Source organism: Pelobates fuscus, chromosome 5 (genome assembly GCF_036172605.1).
Source record: "Pelobates fuscus isolate aPelFus1 chromosome 5, aPelFus1.pri, whole genome shotgun sequence".
In the NCBI taxonomy this organism is placed as follows: Eukaryota; Metazoa; Chordata; class Amphibia; order Anura; family Pelobatidae; genus Pelobates; species Pelobates fuscus.
This window is the reverse complement of record NC_086321.1, coordinates 329,785,097-329,802,942: the sequence shown is the minus strand read 5'-3', so window position 1 is coordinate 329,802,942 and position 17,846 is coordinate 329,785,097.

Genomic DNA, 17,846 nt, shown 5'->3' with positions numbered 1-17,846 from the left:
ATGGGGATCTCGGACTCAGGAGGCGTGTCCAAAATGGGCGTAATTACGGCCTTAGTGGACAGGCGAGTTCTGGCCACCATGAGGCGACATTGTTCCTCGTGGTATACCCGAATCCATTTTGGTGAGTCATTTACGGCCTGCTTCCAACAGTCAATATACGGAAACTGGCCGTAAAGTTCAGGCCTACCTGATACAGCCACGTGTACACGCTGTACCAGATTAGGGTCCAAACTGCCACGTGGTGGCCATGCAGCAACCAAAGTAGGCCATTCCCTACTACATAAAGTAGTCAGGCGTGTTGGAGACATCTTTACCCCAAAATCATACACAGTGTATCCCTTTTCAAAGTTCTTCAACATACATCCTAAGGGATCCATCACCGTTGAATCTGACGCACCCATACCAACAATGAAGCGTCGTCTCCAACAGAAACTAAACAAACACACTTCCAACAGTCACACCCGTTCCCTCGGCAACAGCACCACGTGGTACAGTTACTAAGCGAAACGCACACAACAAAACACTCAGGGAATTCCCGTACACACACAGCTGTTACACCAGTCACTGAGTAACTAATACTGTGCCCTTTGGCAAAACTATACAGTCACCCACCTTATAATTCCCTATATCTGAATTACCCGTCTATAACATACCCCAGTAACATCGTCTTTACAAACAGTAGTTATAGTACGGTTAGCATTGGTTAGAGTACAATTTAAAGTCACAGTTCAATTAGTAATGGTTATGGTGTTAAACATACAACATAGACGACAGTTATTAGTAGTTATTTACAGTATCAGTAATTATACATGGTTATGGTACCGTGCGCTATAATACAGTTACACACTATTCACACTCTCGCTAGACGGCAGAGCTCACGCTATCTAGCAAGATATACACGCTACTACAACAATCTTTAACACATTTACAATTCCCAACTAATCTATTGGCCAGTACCTTGATGGGCTACCTAAAACTATCTACATCCGATTTGGTTAGCCACACTGCCCAAGCACCACATATAGCAAACTAGAGGGCGGAATTTACACAGAACCCTCTTAGTCTAAATACTCTATCAAAAATCTAGTGGGTTCCAAATTTACACACCTTCCCACTTAGCCAAGATAGGTTGAGATCTAGCGGACCGAATTTACACAGACGCCGCTCCCGGTGCCTCCGACCTAGCGAACGTAATATACACCCTAGAACGCTAGTCTAGACAAGACACCGGTGTCCGGCTTGGGCTATTTACACCAGAACCCAGCCTGACTCCAAACCAAAATTAAACGGCCCCACTACAGGGCGTTTAAATGAGCGGTGCGCCTTCGCTCCTTCCCTCCACTGGAGGGGGCAGATTCCATACACAAATAACCCCTTATGGGCCTACTGCACAATCGGTATCCAATACCCCTAGTGGGTCCACCGTCTAAAACAGTAGTCGTCTTACCTCCTCGTTCCTGAACCTGGGTTCACACTCATCGACGGGGGCACCCCAGCACTTACTACGTAGAGGCCGATGATCTCCTGGACAACAGACCAGTGGCGCCGAGACGAAGGGAGGTCCACGCAGAAGTTCAGGGGTGCAGCCGTAGAGAGCGTGGGCAAAGATAGACCGTCTCACGCCTCTGCTTCTCAGCTACCGTTGAACAATGAGCTTCCCGGCCAATCGCACCAAATGATACCGGAGAAACTGACGGAAGCCAAGCACAGAGAGATGGACACAGGTTTCTTCAGGAAGGAAGAGATTCTTTATTCGATTCACCGACCGGGACTCAGAGGGACTAATGTCCCCAAAAAACAGCAAAGTCTGAGTCCTGATCATACAGTGTAGGTCCCTTATATAGGCATGTAGCTCCTCCCATAATCAGTTCAACCTACACATACTCTTATCTAATCAACCGAATAGAGACTAAATTCCTGTTTGACCACATGGCTTGCCCAGCACAAGGGAGGAGGGGAAATACTCGTATATCCTGTATTCCTACATATGCTCCTTACACTACTGATTGTATCTTAGCTACGTGTAACTAACTAACTGATACATCAACATATGCAAGTGCACATACCACGTGGCAATCTTGTCCTAGTAAATTTATTTTTACTGAGATTCCACCACACACTGTTTTAGATTGTAGGGTTAAAACTGAAGGGCCACTGCACCCCGACCACTTCATTCAGATCAAGTGGTCTGGGTACCTTTTAGTGGTCTTTTAGAACTGTTTACGGTAAATACATTTTAGGTAAAAGTGTTCCTTTAAGCCAGGTACAAAATGGCCTTGTGTGCACTTTGATAATATGCTTTAAGCATTAATACTTTATGACTTCTAGTCCCAGCATGAACTTTTTTTTTTTTTTTTTTTTTTTTAATTCTTTATTTTTGTTGTGCGTGGTATAACAATAGGCTTGGTCAGCCACAATAGCAGTTCCAAGCAGTAATGTAATAAACAGTTATAACATAACGTGGCATAGGAGTATACAGCACATTTTTAGTTTTGGATGATGACATATTAGGGTCCAACGCTTCAACAGTATATATATAGAATTAGACAGGTTTAACATATGTAAATTAAGTTGAATCGTAAGCTTATATCTTGCAGTAATAAACAATAAAACACAGCTCACCCTGTGGATTAATCTCGTTGAACTAATAAAGTTAGGGCTGACCCCTGTGTCATGAATGCCAGCACTTTCGAGGGCAAGTTAAAAAAAAAGAGAAAAAAAAAAAAAAAAACCCAAAAACGAGGAGGACTGAACCGTGAGTAGCATTTGCGTATGATCTATATAAAGGTGTGTTGTGCAAGGGGGCAATACAGGCTGTGGGCCTGTGGAGTATGTCTGCCGTTAGAAATATGCTGGGCACTACAGATTGACATGTTAAGGCCGCCCGTACCTACTATATGGTGGGTCACCTGTAGATGGTACCACAGGCTGTATGTGTGGGAGCCTATATGAATTGGGCTTCTGGGCACCCCATCAGCAATGTAAGAGGGACCAGCAGTATAAGTAACAACCAGTATAATAGGAGGAACGAGGGCTAAGATAAAAGTCATTAATGCCTCTGGCTCATTACACATTTGTAAGTCCCTAGCTCAGATACCATTTATCACAGAGAGACAGGGCTGGGTGGTGATGCGAGACAGAGTCCATTCATGCAGCAGGAACGTGTTGGGGTAACAGTCCAAGCCGCAGTGTGGCAGCGACGTTCAGCCAACTCCTTTAGCCGGTAGTGGCATGGCACAGACCGGAAGGTCCCATAGAGCTGCGGTGTCACGGGCCAAGAGTGCCTCAGGGGCTCCTCCGTTGCTTCCCGGGCCTCCTTGTGTACCCCGGGTGGCGGGGCTTATCCCGTGGTGGCGTAATGGCCATTCTGCTCTCCTTGCGGTTGGTATCTTTAGGTGTCTCCTTGCTGTGGGGACAAGGTCCATCCGGGTGCTGGGTGCGGTTGTGCTTTTCGGTAGGGTGTGAGGTTGTGCCTCGTGCGGATAGGTCGAGGTGGTTCGCCATGTCGCTGAGCGGTCAGTGGGTCTCGTGGGTTTAGTGGACTCGTTCCGGTCGGTGTAAGGCCAAGTTCCAGGGTCTGAGTGGGATGTCGCTGTTTCCTGCCTGAATTCTCCCCGGCTCTGTCTTCGACTGGAAGCCATCTTGCGGGCTCGTGGTAAGTAACAGCCCAGGTATCGCCGGGTTGCCGGTCGGATCCGTGCCGCCATTGACCTCATAAGTAGGTTGAGGGACCAGCCGTTAATATGGCGTTGTGTCCACCCGCTGTTGCGTAGCCTGGTAAAGAGCTCCAGGGTGTTCTTGGGCGGCTTAGCGAGGGTGCTTCTTGGCGCATGGCGCTGCTGTGTCGCCGTCTTGATTGGGTCCCCGATGGCCTTTTGTGATGTGGGTATAGTCGCTTGTACAGGTCGCTTTGTGGGGGTAATCGTCCCCAGCGAGGACCGGGATGACCCCCGCCGGTCCAGAGGGGGGGGTAGCAGGGCTGTCTTTAGTGTTCGCTTGTAAGCTTGTCCGTCTCCTCCAGGCCCCAGGCTCTGTTCCAATGTAGGCCGCATGGCCAGGTTGAGTGCCCGTTGTGCATAGTGGTGCATGGCGGACATCATTTGATTCTCCGTGTGGTCCTGCATCTGTTTTTAAGCCCTGTGTGTCGCTTGTACGGGTGGTTTGGACAGGATTGTCGGTTGTTTGCCCTCCGTGGCCAGAGCTCTCAGGGAGCACGTCTGGCCATCTTGGCTGTCAGGCCCCGCCCCCCCCAGCATGAACTTTTGTTCTTGAACCCTGTGTCAGTTTTAATAAAAACTTCTCGTAGTTTATTCACTAAATGGTGAACTGCGGTGACTTGACAAGGGAATTATATAGAAGCTTAGAGAACGGAGTAAGCTAGTACATTTTACTGTTAAATGTATAGGCCTGTAATAGCCCATTAGCCTTATATGCTCTAATTTAATTTTAAAGTGCAACTTTTTAATAATTTCTTTTAAAGTTAATATTATCTTAAATACATAGTTCACACAGAAACTTAGATTAAAAAGAGTAAGCTGTAATACCCTGCTGACTCACTGGCTGTGAATTAGCCTTATGTGAACAGACATTTTTTCTCGTTACATTATTGATTCATTGATGATTTTCAATAGGATGATTACAGTATAGTTATAGTGCGCATGATTATGGCTTTTTTCCTACGGGCCTATTGTAGTCATTGCCATTTAAGTGCCAATTTGGCCGCTGTAATTGTTAGCCCATCTCAATTAACATTTAACTGTGGAGGGTTTTTTTCTCTCTTTTTTTTTTTTCTTGTTCTGCATAACTATTTCATTGTAACAGCCATGCAGTGTGGTTTTTTTTTTTCCTCATTTTATAACTGGACAAAAATAACCATTTCACTACTAAATACATTTCAATAAAAATTTACATTTATTCGAAGTATATTTATCACTTAATCTTATAATAAAATGGCAATTTTGTGCATAGATCACAGTTTACGGATGCCTACAATTAGTTAATTATCACATTTAGCTCAATTTAACATTTTCACAAAGATATTGGTGGTTAAAAATACAATAAGATATTCCTTTTCTGATTCTGATATATTGTCAATGAAAACAAAATACCATATGTATCACATGCAGAAAGATTGTTGGAATGCAAATTCCTCCCCCCCCCCCCCCAAAAAAAAAAAAACCAAAACAATCCACCAGAGTGTAAAAAACTTAAATGTATGTATGTGGACATAATCATTACATACAGTTAGCACAGTTACCAGGCTTATAATGGTCACCTGCAAGCATTGAACATTGCATACTGCAATGTGTGGAGTGCAGACTGTGACATAAACTGCTAAGAGGTGATCCGTGAATTATTGCCCATTTATTACAGTCAATAGTTGCTCTAAAAACATTATCATCCATGCAGTACAGAATTTAAAAACCATTGAAGTAATAGGAAGACAATGCATTGTAGAGCTCTACCCTAGACCACCGAGCCTTTGTGAAGTATTTCTAGGTAGGAAATATTCGTGAATATGCATTGTCATAACCATTGAAGACAAGCCAGACACTGGCACCACTGTCCATTAAAGTTGTGACTGTTGTGCCCTATATTCTGTTTAGAATGATACGCTTATAATATATAGTATGCAAGCCCGTGACAGCTATTTTTACAAATTATTCCCTAGTTTATTGTACATATTTATTTTAGTTTCCTTTCTTTCTTGATGTAGATGCTGTTCCATTGTAATATTGTAATACTCCTTTACTTTCACATCATTTGTTGCATCAATAATGTAGGTCTAATCTCCTCTGCTTACTATAATAAAGCAGAACAGAATTACATGAGTAACATTGATATAACAAAACTCGTGTGACTAGGAGTCTAATAATATAAAAAAAAAATGCTAGTTGATAAGCACAGGGAGGTATTTGTCAGGATTACTGTTTGATCCAGCACGTAGAACTGTATAGCACAGATGACAAATAAGTAACGTATTACCGGTTCTTAGAATGGCCGGATTTAATGTACATAGAATAGTCAAAAATACTAGCCGAGGTCAGGGAACACAGAAAGGGACGCAGCGATGAGGAAAGCCAGGAGTCAGGATACCAGAATATAGAGAAGTCAATAAACAAAGCCAAAGTCAAAAACCAGCTAGAAAACTATAAACAGGAACGCGCTCTTGGACAACCACAAGGGAGACCACGACAGGGCACTGAGCAGGATGAGAACTGGGCCTAAATACCCCTCCTCAAGATCTGATAGGCTGTAACCGGCCTTTGACCCCAAAGTCAATTACCAGGTTTCATTTGCATAATTGCTGCTCAGCATTAACCCTTCTGTGGATTAGGTTGCTGCTCGGCACAACTTTTCCTGTGTGGACAGTAAATGTCATTAATCACATTTCTATAAGCGGATGAATACGTGACAGTATTATATTCATACACTGCTTATCCCAAGGGGGAAAGCCTTTAATATGAGTAATAAACTAAATAAGCAATACATAAAACTAAACAAATTGAAACAAAAGTAAGGAGTTGGTTAGTACTGAAATTATAACAATGAGGAACGTGAAGAATGTTCAGAATCCTGATAATGTCACCGTCAATAGAATTTATCACTTACATTTAAAAAAATAAAAATAAAATCTAATCGTTTAATTCTAGCATTCTAGGAGCTGTCCCTTTGCTAGCTCCAGATTATCCGCAATGTATAGTCGACACAGGGCAGTATATTCGTTGAAGATTTCCCTAATTACAAATCCTACAGCTGCCCCTTTCCGCTAAAGAAGAAATGATGAACAGTGTACTGTCAGCTTGGTAGGGATCCCTTTTGTGGTCTTGCTGTTGCGTAGTGATCTGAGAGAAGATATTATGGCCCAATATTTCCAGTATCTTCTACCGTGTTTGAGAGGAGCTTGGAAGATCTCTTGGTTCCCCAACTTGGACCATCAGAAAGGAATTGATCCACTTCCCATAAAACCCTAAGATTACCCATTGAAAAGGTAAATATGAAGATTATTACTGTATATATATATTTTTTAAAAGTAGGGATTGCAATTGGGAATGAGCAAAACTGTGACGATTGGTATAGAGTATTTAAAAAATGCTGTACATTCAGACATTTGCAGATAAATTTGAATGTTTGTTAAAGGCATACACATATGATCTTAAACGGTACAAGGTCATGGATAATGGTAGATGCACAAAAGACAAGATCCGTAACCAAGATTTGCACCTGTATCAAATGCAGCAGCAGTAGACATCTTTCAACCTTAATTCAAAATCATCTGTTTCAAGTGTAATTATAAAGAAAGTCCATGCTTTTACATGCAATTGAGCTAGCACAATATACACAGAAGATAAACTTGATCTTTGAAGTTTCAACTAGATAATTTGTTCTTCCATGACAGGTGTACTGTATATAACTTATTTTATTTTGTGCACGATGCCTCATCTAATACCTCCTGGGATATAATCAAGCGGCACCTAAGTATGGTGCCTTGTCCATAGGGAAGCCGAGAGATAGACAGAACAAACTATTACATGCCAGGATTTTAGATCAATAAAAGGTTTAGAAAGAATAAACCTGGCACTTTAATTTACTGTAACAATGAACAACATGAAGCTACAATATGTCTTAGGCTGCAAAACTCAAAAGTGCCTTTTCTTCTTTTTTTTTTTTGTCTCATAATAATAGATTCCTTTTTAACTGATGTTTGCTTTAGAAACCTGTTCTTTTCACATTATTGTTATGAAACTTAACTTTCTTTCTTTTTTATTTCAAAGAAGAAGTAAATGCTACTCTCCCTTAGTTACCGTGACTGCGTTGGAATTGTAGTATATATTTTGAAGCTCCCTTATTTCAAGGACTTTTTTGAAAGATTAATGGTTATTTGGTTAGTGTCACATGATGCCAAGTATTTTGTTGCTTGGAATATTGCATTTGATGGGTACGGCTCCGTCACAAAACATTATCCGATGTGACTCTCTTGCCGTTTTGAACCTGAAGTAGATCTTCAATGCAGAGGAGTGACTTCTTGACATCAGTTGGATATTCACCTAAACAGACTCCTTCTATAGTTTGAGCTCTTAGGTTAATGGTGGTCGAGTAGGACATGTCAAAGATAACTAGTGAACTTGGATTAAAATATTACAACAAGAATTTATCTAGTAGTAAGAATACTGGAACATGATCGCTGTATGTCCAACATGAGCACAGCTGTACAGCAGGATAGCCTAAAAAGTACTGACATTCTTACCATGCATGGAGATATTATGCATCCACAACTATATCTGATATGTTGAATACTCAAAAGGCTGGCTTACCACATTGTAGGTCCAATTCCAGATGTCTTATGTGTCACAGGGTCATACCCCAATATACAGGAAAGGCAATCCCACAAACAGAGGTACTAAATAGACGTATTACTGGGCCTTAGTGGCTTGACTTAACTCAACAAAGATAAAGACAAAGTCTGTAATAGCCAAGGTCAGGAATATAGAGATAAGGATAAATGATGGACATGCCGGGACAGGATACCAGAAATACCAAAGTCAAATACAAGCCATGGTCAATATCAAAATATCAACAGACAGTTACCATAAGCACTGAACGAGTATCAAGGCAGAAACCACGATAGGGCACTGAATAATGGCCCAAATTAGCATTAGATAGGCTTACATGTGTTCCAATTGGTCCACATCATCTCTGCGACTCAAAAAATGATTGCTACGGCTATGTGGATTTCGGCCCATGTGAACCAGGAGTAGGAGCTGTTCGTAGGGTCAAATGATAAGTTTACATGTTAGTTCCCTATTCAGGTCGCGTAGCATTTAGTCCGTGCGACCTGAGAGGAGCAGCTCGGGCACGTGGATCAAGTATGTTTACTGCAGCATGGCACTTAAATATTACCATCTCAGAACATGTCACACACAAAGAAGAGCTCTATGAATGACATACCTTGCTGTGTTGTTCTGCATGATTCATGGAAAATAAATTGTTTAACCTAAGCCATGCTTAGTGAATATTCTCCTAGACATACAAAGCGCGCGCTCTCTCTCTCTCTTTATATATATATATTAACCTATGATTGTATTGTAAAATGAGACGTGGATTTAATAACATATATTATCCTGTAACCCACAGATATCTGGACAAGTCTTCCTTAATGGATCCTTTGGTGTAAGATAGCAAGGGAATCGAGGTGAAGATCTAATTACAGTCCCACAGGTATAACTAGTATACCGGGATATGCCTTGCCTAGAACTCTCACCTGTGGCACCAGAAGAGGGGAATTGTCATAGATATAAGTAAATAAAGGGTTAAAACCTTCCACGTCTGAGAGGGTTAAAATTTAAATTCTTTACTTCTGCTTTTGTCAGCAGTTATTTGCAGCACATGAAATGTAACTTTTGCTTTAACCTTGTAGATAAGACTCTCAAGTTGTCCCTTTGTTTTCATGTACACATGTGCAGTAGACTAATGCCATTTTATATATACGATGTACTACGCATTAAATCTTTGAATGCCTTTTGATACTCCATCTGACTGGTGTGACTTCTCTGAATATTCCCAGCAGCTGAATTTACACAGAGACAAGGAAAGCAGAAACGTGTTTGTGCATAAGTCCATGGCAGGGTAAGGGTTTGAGACCCTGTGGTGAATTTTTAAGCAGCCTAACAATGATGAATCTGGCTTCATTTTCTATGGCCCACATTTGTGTATGAATTAAACTGCAATTCCTATAAATCGGTGCAACATTTCATATAGTGCGTGGTTATAACAGAGCAATATCTGGTGCATTCACTAGTATGGATTGCATCATTGTCTATTATTGCATATCTCACATATTTGGGAGGTATGAGATTGGAAAGGCCTAAGGGTTATGGCAAGGACTAAGGGGTATGTCAGTGACACAATTTGTATTACTGGTTATGTGCAAAATCGACAGGTCCTCAAAGAAAGTATTGAAAGTATGCCAGGCTGATTGACAGTCTAACGACTGGCCCTCCTCGGGGCAGACTGTACGGATACTAGTGCCCTCGTACTGTGCCAGCTATTTGATGTCCTTAGATGCGGAACACCAGGGAACCAACAAACAGGATACCCTATAGCGGGAAATATCTCTCTAGGACATTTTGGAGACATGTCATTGTTACTCGTAGCACCAATCCCTTAGTATTAGTAACTTAGTAATACTGAACTTCTGCTGCCTGAATGAACTACTGATTATCTTCTGAGCATAATTTAGCTTTTTCTCTTTTATTACCTCCCTATTGAATGTAACCTCTCTGCATACATTTACTGCCATGGAAGTCTGTTTCCATCTATTTTTCAAGTGTATTACCCTGCTAACCAGTAACTAAACCCTGAAAAGCTATGGAACTGCTACAGTATAAGACACAAACTTGTTTTTCTGGCTTAAACAAATAGTACAAAATAGAACTGTATATAAGTCATTATATGAGGTTTACAATCTGATATGAAAGGTCACCATACTTCATCGTCCTATCCATGTGGTAATATCAAATGAAATTCTAGAACATGGATTTTTTTTTTTCTTACTGTACAATAATCATATCGTAACAGGTTGTCAATCTAGTAGCTTATTTGTACTAGACTTGTGCATGACAAAAAAATTGTTTTGGCCAAACTGAAAAGAAAAAAACATTTCACTATAGACAGATTCTGGCCATATTGTGGTTTATCTCACCCGAATCTCATTATTGAAAACTAAATTAACAAAAAGGCGTGAATATGGGCCAATCGTTGTAATGCAAAATATATACTATATTTTTGCACAATACATATGCACAATAGAGGGGAAAAAGAGGAGTAGTAAATAAATCTATTTGTATTTATATATTATACATTTATTTATTTATTTTTTAAATTCTTTATTTTTACTTGTGCATGAAGTTACAGGGCAGCGTGCAGCCCCACGACAGCTTCTGCAAGCGGTTTGTCAACATTTCAACATGTGGCAGTTTAAACAGCACAATATTTTTTGTTTTAAATCATGAAAATAACAAGATGTGAGCAGTTTCATAGGATTACATATCGTGGTACACAGGCAATATTAAATGGGAAACATTCTGAATTAGTATGTCTAAAGCAGTGAGACACTATAGGATTACAGGCTTGCATCATTAGACATATGTGCCCATTCAAATATGTGAATGTATGCTTTCTTAACTATGAGGCATACAAATGAATAGGTAGCATGACTTTAAAGCTAGTTACAAACGTGGCATGTACATTGCTGGTTAGGCTTAAACTATTGCGATACAAGAGGTGGTTAGTGTAGCACATTTTTGCTTATAAACATAGTGTTCATGTTTGAGAATTAGATTTTGTAACATCCCTAACATCCCTGCGCGGCCTTGGTGGTCTTAACTGGTAACAGGAAGAATTTCATGCAGGGAATGGGTGCGTGTGTAATCTCGCTAGCAATAAGATAGTAGGATATGTATGGTAAATCAGGATGATTGATGTACCTACGCTGACATAGATTAGGTTAGGAGAAAGTGCTGGTACCTCTATATCTTTCATACTGAAATTATACATTAAATGTAGTTCTACCGAGGAAAGTATGCTACGCATAGTATGGGCGGTAAGTTGTAGATTACTGTGGCTGACGCCCGGAATAAAAGTGAGGGGGGCATCGAAACTTTGACATTTACCTAGGTGGGGTTGTTAACCAGGTATTTTGACACACAGCATGTATTCAGATTCTATATATCACCATTTGGGTAGAGAATCTCGGTATGTCAGGTTGTGTGAGGTGGTGTGTATGTCTCCGTGTCAGGGCCTGAACCTCCCAAGTTGTGTTTGGGTTGCTGGCTTCGTTGCAGGGCAAGGTAAGGCTCCTGCTGCATTGGGCACCACCTTGCCCCCGTCTGGGCAGCCCAGGGCGTAATGTGTGTGTAAATACCATGTTCATATGATCACCCGAGGGCGTGGTAGTAGTGTGGAGGGTTATGTTCGACTTGGTCTGTCGGTCGGTGTAAGAGTATGTTGTTCATGTGGGGGCTACCCTTTGTGTTACGCTGAGCGTGTAAAAGAAAAATTAAACGGAAGGAAAAAGAAAAAATAGTCAATACACTGTAAGTCCTCAAAAACTTAGAGGCAGTCCTGTCTTTTTGTTCAGCTCTGTGAGGCTAAGCAAGATAGACTTTAGTCCCAGTGCCCATCTAGTGTTGGCTGCTGCAGTTCCAAAGGGCAAGTGGAGGCAGTGATAAAATAGATAAAAAAGGATAAAGTCCACAACGGTATGTACACATTGAATTGAGGACGGAGTAGTCTGCGGCTATGGTAACGGGACGGTATTATAATAATTGGGAAGGGCGGCGTATCTCTGCAAGCTTTCTGAGGTGTTTCAGGTGGTATTTGGTGTATGGAGTTCCCTCCTTAGTTCCCTTGGGATAAATGGCGGGGCATTAGCTGGGTTCCAGGTGTGAGTGGTAGCAGTTGACACACCGTTAGCCATAGAGTCCCCTGGGAGCCCCAGCGCTGGCAGTATCCCTTTTGCTCCCTGTATGTCGTGGACTGGGTGTGTGGCGTCTCCATGTTGTACCTGCAGTGTGCGGGGAGATCTCCATCTATAGGGGATGCTGTTCGCTCGTAGGAGGGCCGTGAAGGGCTGGAGAGAACGGCGCCATGCAAGTGTGTTCCCCGATAGGTCAGCGTAGAAGGAGAGCGCCATGCTCTCGAAGGAATATGGAGAGTGGTTGCGTACCGCGTTGAGGACTGCCGTTTTGTCTCTGCTCCTCTGGAACCGGACGATCAGGTCTCGAGGTATATTATACATTTATTAAATATAGATAATTCTTTTTTTTGTACTGCTCCTTCTTTTCTTCACTCTGTTGGTCATTTCTAACTTGATTTGTGAATAAAACCAACATTGTGACTGTCTGATAGCCATTAATGATCTTTTCATCCTTTTTTTTTGTTATTTTTTTTGGTACATAATTTAAAATCACGAATCAAAACGAACAAGCCTGCCCATTGTGTGATTTATTTGGGTTGTGATTTGGCTACGTTTCAGTTTGAAGTTGGGGAATTTTATACAATCACCCATTTGGCCAAATCTGGCAAAACTGCAGTTCGTAGTAAAATTAATCTCCAAGTCTAAATTGCACAGAGTATTCTATGAAATGTTTTCTCTGAGATGGACTTGCAGATTAATGATTGAATGGGAAGTTCTATCACATATTGCGTAATGTGTTAATATAACTCTGAAAGATACTGCCTCAAGTTTGTTAGAGTAAATGATTAACTTTCAACAAGAAGCTAACAATTGCTGGCAAAGTTGGAAACTGTAACCCAAGGAATGTGTACCACCTTTGGGTACAGTGGTAGATGTCTCCTTGTTTTCTCGGACAACAATAACGTCTTTATGGTTTAAAGCAGGACAAGAAGAGTGCTTCTCTATTTTATGCAACATTTTGTTCTAATGAGACAGAAATAGAAAGATTTTGGTGTCTGCACTTACCGTATAGGTCGAGTTTTTCGGCACATTTTTTGTGCTGAAAAACCCCAACTCGACTTATATTCGAGTCAATGTCTGTATTATGGCAATTTACATTGCCATAATACAGACAAGGGGCTGTGTAGGAGGGGAGCTGGCAGAGAGCATTTACTTACCTCTCCTGCAGCTCCTGTCAGGTCCCTCCTCCTCTGCGCCGGTCCGGTCAGCTCCCCTGTCAGCTCCCACTGCAAGTCTCGCAAGAGCCGAGGGGTCATAGCGCGGCCGCGAGACTTACACTGGGACTTGCAGAGGGAGCTGACCGGACCGGCGCGGAGGAGGAGGGAGCTGACAGGAGCTGCAGGAGAGGTAAGTAAACACTCTCTGCCAGCCCCCCTCCACTGAACTGCCAATGCCACTGGATCACCAGGGAGTGAGAGCCCCCTCCCTGCCATGTATCAAGCAGGGAGGGGGGACGAAAAAAAAAATATATATATATAAATAATAATAAAATAATAATATTTAAAAAATAATAATAAAATAAAAAATATAACAACAAAAAATTATTAAAATAATAATTTAAAAAAAATAATAATAAAAATGCCCACCCCCCCACCAAGGCTCTGCAACACATACACAAACACACACTGGATCACACACACTCACACTGCACTCATACACACACTGCACTCATACACACACACTGCACTCATTCATACACACACTGCATTCATACACACACACTGCATTTATTATATACACACACTGTAAATAAATATTTAGTTAATATAATTTTTTTAGGATCTAATTTTATTTAGAAATTTACCAGTAGCTGCTGCATTTCCCACCCTAGTCTTATACTCAAGTCAATAAGTTTTCCCAGTTTTTGGGGGTAAAATTAGGGGCCTCGGCTTATATTCGGGTCGGCTTACACTCGAGTATATAGAGTATTTAGTATTCAGTTAGCAAGTAGCATTGTAAGTCTTATAAGGCAGAAGGTGTGTTTCACGTATCAACAGTGTGTTTCACGTATCAACACAAGGAATGGGGGGAAAAGGCTTTTGTTGCCTGACAATAGACAAAACATACAGGAATGAGGATTACATAAATTAAGAATAGTGAGAAAGTAGGGGTATAAAAGACATCAGTAGAAAATCTATACACAGGAGTAAGAGTTAAGAGTTTGATTAATTGAAGGACACGGGAGCAAGATAGCTAATAAAACTTTTCCTGTACTCATTAAAGGAACGCATCAGGGCTCCATCAGCACTGCTTCAGAAAACTTAAAACTAGTTTAAATAGACATTCTATTGCCCAAATAAAACCCCCACTATTTGGTAGATGTATCCCCAATGACATCATGCCCAGACTTTGTGGCTGGAGTCAACTGTGGCTGTCTAATCATAGCCTTCTCAATGTAGCTCAGTGAGAAGTCTTTGCAAGGTTGGTGCTCTGGGTAATTGCTGCCTCTTGAGTTTAGCTCAACTGAGCTAACCAAACCAGGAAATTACATTATTTGTTGTCTGTTTGAAAGTCAGGGGGTGTAACAAGTTTAATTTATAAAAGTGCCAGTTTCTATACACATCTTCACTTTTTGTAAAATTAATAAAGACACCGAAAGCATCTCTGCAATATGTGGTGTTTTATGGGTCTAGAGTGCCTTTTTAAGGCTGATGCAAGTAATAGGATTTTTAAAAAAAATTAAACAAATCTTCAAAGTTAAAGAGTCTCAAATACAAACACTACTCACAGACCGCTGTTTTTTCCACTAAGATCATACCTGTGCATAGGCGTTTTCAAGGGATATGTCAGGGGTGTCCAGGAGCACCCTAACGCAAGGACAAATATTTTTTCACTGTCACCTGTTTAGATCTACATGGGATTTTTTGATCATGACTATCCTTGTAAACATGTTAATTGCTGGAGAAAAAAAAAGTGTATTTCACTTCATTTTTTTGAAATTAGTATTTTTAAGTGATGTTTGGATGGTAATTCCCTCTAGGTGCACACCTCAAAGCAGTATGCTGCACGCGCCAGCATCACTGTGCAGTGGGTTTTAATTAGAGCTGTTTGAGGTTGAATGGTTACAATGTAGCTGTTACACAAAGCCTGTCTGAATCAGTGGAAAAGTTACTTTAAATTCATTGCTTACATGGATATTTTATTATTTTTGGCAATACATTGGGGAGTTTGGTCTGTGATGTTTTACAACTAGTTGGTTGTGGTTAATTTAGGGAAATATGCTACATATATTACTCCAGTTAGGATCAAAGGATGCCAGATTTTGCACACAATATTAGTTACAGAACCTATTTCACAGTCATCTGTTGCCCATGGAGCAGTGCAGCTAAGAAGAATGGCCTTGACATTGCTAGGAGACAGGCATAGGATTGGTGTAATGTATGGGACTGGCTAGCATAACTAGAGGAGGGGTAGGTGTTAGAGGAGTATATAGTGGCCATCTTAATTAATCCATACTTACCTGTTTTGTGGCAGGTCTGTGTAGTGTTGCTTTTGTCAGGATGGGTTCGCACGGCTGTGCAAGGACATTCGGGCCGCGAATTGGTGCAGTCACTCACGACTGGCCGTTCGGGCAGCGAACAGGTAACCAGCGAATCTACCGAACGAGTGGTGATTGCCGAACGTTCGGGTCCACGAATGGGGAACTACCGAATGTACGGGCCGTGAACAGGAACCTCGGACTGCAAACAGGTATGACAAAATCCTGACAAAAGCAACACTACACAGACCTGTTATCTCCTGATCTGGTTGCGGACACTGCCGAATGTTCGGCCCACTACCTCAGGACAGCTGAAGGTGCCTATTGTTCAGATAAAATGGTGAGCAAGTCTGTTAGGCTAAAGGCGGTTTCCTTGACGGTGGACACTGTGGCTGACCGGGACTACGCTGGGAGTGCTGCCAGGACTGGATCGGAGGGGCAGGCAACGAGGTACCCAAGGGCCAGTGAGCATCGACGGGCTTCTCCTATCCGGTCGCAGGAGCAGAGGGTGTTCAAGGGGTCGCCTCCCAGGTCGGCGTCCAGATCACCTAGCGTGGTTTGAGGCGGCACAGGGAGGGGGACCTGAGTTGGGAAGCTGGCAGGCGGGCTTCCACACCCATTAGATCCGGGTGGGCTCACGGGTGGGCACGGAGTGCCGAACTCAGGACTATCACGTCAGGCCTGGGGGTGCTGGGCGACAAGGGCCATGCTATAGATCCCGGAGTGGCCATAGCGGGCATGCAGGCCAACACAGTGGGGGGGTCTCCTCTTTATGTGGGATCCCCTGTTAGGGCAACGGAACGCAGGCGCAGCAGATAGGGCTCCTCTAGCGGGGGATCTCAGGGGACTATGAGGAACAGATGGCAGGAAGTGGGCACGGCCGCAGGGATCAGGAGGCCAGGCGCAGAGGGGATACGTCTCTTCCCGGGTCCCAGCGAGAGTGTAGGGCGGCCAGGACTCCGTCGGATGGCCTGCCCAGAGGTTTTAGTTTTTTCTCATTTCAGGTCACCAAGACGGTGCCCATGGTCTGTGTTAGGCCTCAGGAAGCGGTCCTATGGCTGGAGGCCATAGCCTGGGCTTGGACAACGTCAGGAGAGACACGGCCTCATGGCCTACGGCTGCAAGGTAAGAAGGTTGCTTTGCAGGTGTGTCAGTCATTGGTGGGCCGGCTCAATTTTTACATGCTGGGGGAGCCCGGTGGGGAGGGTGTTCAACAGGTCTCTCTCCAGGACGGGCAGCGGGGTAGCATCAACGCATCATGTCATTCGATCTGGATACGTGGCAGGTCTTCCTAAGGGACTTTATGGGCATTTATGGGCATGTCCTTTGCCGGGAGCTGGCAGCTTCCTCGGCCGATCTGGAATTGCTTACAGGTGGGTCCGGCAGCATTGGGTTTGGGGTTTATTTTGTGGGGCACTGGTGGGCCGAGCCTTGACTGACTGAGTGGAAGGCCAGCCTGCTCATTTGCAACCTGGCTGCCTGGTATCCTGTGAAATTCTGCAAGACTTACTTGGCGTGCTGTCGGAGGTTTGTTTTTCGGAATGCGAGGTTGTCCTGTTTTCCATGGTGTTTAGTTGGGCGCTTTTCCGGGACGTTGAGGATAAGTGAGTTGGTGAGCAGCAACCACCGGGGCGGAGGTGATTTACAGTGTCCAGACGTGGAACTGTGGCAGAACTGACTTATTCGGGTAGGGCAGCACTTATGCATATGGGCATGTGCAGTGGCGTTTCGTGCTGGGAGGGGAGGTTCTTTTTTATTGCGAGCCGATGGTTCTTCTGTGTCCACAGTTCAGTTTCTTAGGGTTTTTCGATTGTCCTTGGGGAATGTGGGCCTGGGTCTGTTACAGTTCGGCACACCCAGGTCAAGTAGATCGGGAGGTGAGAATCAGTG